Here is a 3,912-nt window from a genome sequence, read left to right as displayed (position 1 = left end):
CTGGGCACATACATGAGCGGAAGGGTCGGCGGGTAGAGGAGCAGCACAGCGACGGCACTTTGCTGGAACGCTGTGCTGGGGGCATTGGTGGGCGCGGTGTCCAAGAGCGAGACAACGGTTGCAGGAGGGAGGCTTTAGCTGATGGGGGCGGCACCGGAAGGCAACGCGTTTAAAATACACAGAGTGGGGTATGACGGTTCCAGCGAAAGTTATGAGTACCGACTGAGTGGTGCCCATCATGCGAGCAGAAAGAATATCGGTTTTGAATTATTCGATATCATGCATGAAGTCATCAGGGGTGAAGTGGCCACCGACGTTATGGATGACGCCGATGCATGAGATGCGAGGACTAGGGGCATATGTTTTAGGGTGATAGAATTACCATGAAGCTGAAGATGCGTGGTAGAAAGTAGGAGGTGGGTGGTGAGAGGAGAATGGGTTTTTAAAAACAAGGCTTTGGGCTGGCTTCGCCTTCAGGGTGATCTCTGCGCTGCTCTTGGCGGAGAGTTGAGCAGCGCAGGTGACTGCGGCGAGTGCGTCGTAGAGAGGTAGCTTAGGGGTGAGGGTCCCAGGGGGCAGCTGGATGGCAACTGTGATGAGCTCGGCGCGGGGTCGGGTTACGGAGGGAGGGTTACGGTTGGTACAGATGGTGCTCCAGCCGATTTCCGGGGATGGAGTGTCGTCTACAGGGGACGCCGTAAGGTCCAAGTCTGAGTCCTAGGCCGGAGTCTCAATCTGCGACGCGGGTGCGGGGCTGCAGGTCTCGGTGTCAGTGGGCCATTGAATATGCCTCGGCTATTTGGGACCCTTACCAATCTTACCTAATATATAACATTGAATCATTGCAGAACCGCGCCCTTCGTTTTATTTACTCCGATTATTCACGTAACACCAGCGTCACAGCCTTAAAGAAACGCGCAGGTCTCCAGGATTTATGTCTCCGCCGTAAAATTGCACGACTGTCACTTTTTCATAAACTTTATCATCATCCATCACTTCATAACGACTTTTTTTCTTTGCCTACTTCGATTTTTGACCGCCGCGATCATCCCTTTAAAGTTAGACGTTTCACGTGCAGGACATTTATCTATGCGCATTCATTCTTACCACGCACAATATCTGACTGGAACACTCTGCCTTCACATATCGCAACCACCACTGATCTTGATAAATATTTTAAACTTATATCTTCAATAACTACTGCTTAACTCTTCGCATACATTGTTATTTTATTTGTTCATGGCTTCCTTTTTTGCAGGGTTTGTTACTAAAAAGATTCATTGTATTAGTGTTCTGTTTGTATAATATTAATAATGCAGTAATCTTCGTTCTTTGCCGCGCTGCCATTCTTTTGATTCTTTTGCTTACTTATATGTCATGCAAAGTGTCTTGTTTGTGCTTTTGATTGATTCTTTTGCTTACTTATTTCATCCAGTGTGTCTTATTTGTGCTTTTGTTGTTTGTTTTATATTTGTGGTTTTTTTTATTCTGTTCAATTGCCTGTGCCCCCCCCCCCCCCTATGTAATACCCTCTCGAGGGCCTTTAGGGGTATTCTGTATAAATAAATAAATAAATAAATAAACATGTGGCTGTAGTAGGTGCAGCGGCTCCAGCGGCGGCGACGAACGCAGCCTGCTGCGACGCGTCTATGGCCCCGAAGCTCTTGGCGTCCCGGGTAGCAGTGGGCGCTGCGCCGACGACGAACGCTGCCGGCTGCGCCGCGGCCGTCGGTCGCTCACGGCGTTGAATGCGGCAAGAATGTGCTCGGTGGCGTGGGCAGCATTGAACGTAGCCGTTTAAGAGACAGCTGTCGGCGTGGTTGGAGCAGGCCCCGCGGTGGCGGCATCGGTGGGTCTGGGCTGCAGGGTCTCGGTCAGACGCTACATTGCGGCGGTGCAGGCGCGGCGCGTTAGGGTTAGCGAGGCGGCGCGCCGCTTCACAGTTTTGGAGATGCTTGGAGGTCCTGTTCGGCAGCGGGCCGTGATGCCGATGGTTTTCACGGCTTCGGAAGCCTTCCTGAAACGATGGAGTGTAAATCCAGCGGCGGGCGAGGCCCTGGACCAGGCCAGGGACAGGTTAAAGCAGAGCACGATAGGCAGCCAGCTCACCAGGGCGGCGCCCTGCAGAATTATCAACATTAGTTGATGGGTTCAGGCATTAAAAAGTTAGGTGGGAAGGTCACGTTAAGAAATATGCAGGGATAAGGCAGCCGCAGCTGCACGGGACAGGGTTAATTTGAAATATATGCAGAGACCTTTGGCCTGCAGTGGGCGTAGTCAGGCTGCTGCTGATGATAATGATATATTTGTGATTTGTAACCATTTAAAAAACAATTTTAATTAATGGTTTATAAAATGTTCTAGTGTGTTTGGTTGGAAAGTACAGCGCTTTAATACATAAAAAAAATTGCTTTCACTCAAAGCGGCGGGCAGCAGATCTATGTCATCCACCTTGTGTCTTCTGGGCTTGCTTGCCGTTAGCTTCCGGCCTTGGCCGGCCTGAGGTTTAAAGACCTTACAGTAGACAGCCTGCCTCGCGTGAGAAAGAAAAAAATTCGCATTGGCTTAGCTTGGTTGAGCCCGGTAATTGCGAAAGCAATATCCGTACCTGCGCCATGGTACAGCTGGTAGTGTAGCTGGTGGTGGTGCTTGTGGTTAGACTTGTGGTGATGCATCGGTTATACAATCCAATCCAATTCAATTCAATCCACTCCAATCCAATCCGATGTAATCTAATCTACTGTAATCTAATGTAATCTAATCCAATCCAATCCAGTCCAGTCCAGTCCAATTCAATCTAATCTCATCCAATCTAATACAATCAAGGTGAAACGAAGGTCAATGGTGGTCACCGCCGCGGCACGATGGTGGTCACCGCCGCGGCACGGCAAAGGAGTGAAAGGGCAAGTAGTATTGCTTTCGCAATAATAATGAGGCCGCGTTTCGATGGAGGCGAAACGCAAGAGGAGCCCGTGTGCTGTGCGATGTCAGTGCACGTTAAAGATCTCCAGGTGGTCGAAATTATTCCGGAGACCTCCACTTCGGCACCTCTTCCTCTCTTTCTTCTTTCAATCCCACCTTCCTGCCTTCCCTTATGGCGCGGTTCAGGTGTCCGCCGAGATATGTGAGACAGATACTGCGCCATTTCCTTTCCTCAAAAACCAACTTACCAATTTTTACCGAACCCTGGCGGAGATACATAGCACGTTATTTAAAAAAGCTAAAGTTAAAAGTCTCTGAGAATATTGCAGTTTCGCAGTGACCCGGCCGTATTCTGATCGAAAAACAGTGGAAGTCAATCCTCTTTTCTTTTTCGCGCAGGTTTCATGACCAGCGGCTATGACACTAGAATCGACGCATTGTGCAAATCGACGCTGCCAGTAGCCGTCGTCACCATTTTGCTCGCGTGCGGTGTCATATATTTGCTCGCGACCAAGTTGGCAGGCAAACCGCCGGTAACAGTCCGTCGCTGTGAGGGCCTGGCTTGCAGCGACCCGTACGAAGCTCTGGAAAGCCTTCTGAACCACACCGTAAAACCATGCGACGACATCTACGAACACGTGTGCAGTCGCTGGACCTGGAACTGGGAGCACCTGGGATTCCTTCAGGAGTCCCTGGACAACTACCTGGTCCAGATGCGCGCCATCTTCGACAGTCCCAGCGCCAACGCCGCGGGAGCGGAGCTCGCTGGTGGCCTGCGGGCCGGCGGCGGCCTCTACTCGCAATGTCTGGCTGCGATGGAGATCAGGGCGCTCACCCTGGAGGAAGACATGTTTTTCTTTTTGCACAAGTTCCTCGTGAGTAGAATAACCGACAGCAGGACGACACACGATTCTATGAAGGTGGGCGCGGAGACATCGTTCACGTTCGGCCTCAACGGATTGCTGACGCTGCGCCCTCAGCGGCTCGACG

The sequence above is a fragment of the Amblyomma mixtum genome, chromosome 6 (assembly GCF_055824585.1).
Source record: "Amblyomma mixtum isolate Tamu chromosome 6, ASM5582458v1, whole genome shotgun sequence".
Taxonomy (NCBI): Eukaryota; Metazoa; Arthropoda; class Arachnida; order Ixodida; family Ixodidae; genus Amblyomma; species Amblyomma mixtum.
The sequence above is the reverse complement of the archived record's forward strand: the minus strand, read 5'-3'. Positions refer to the sequence as shown.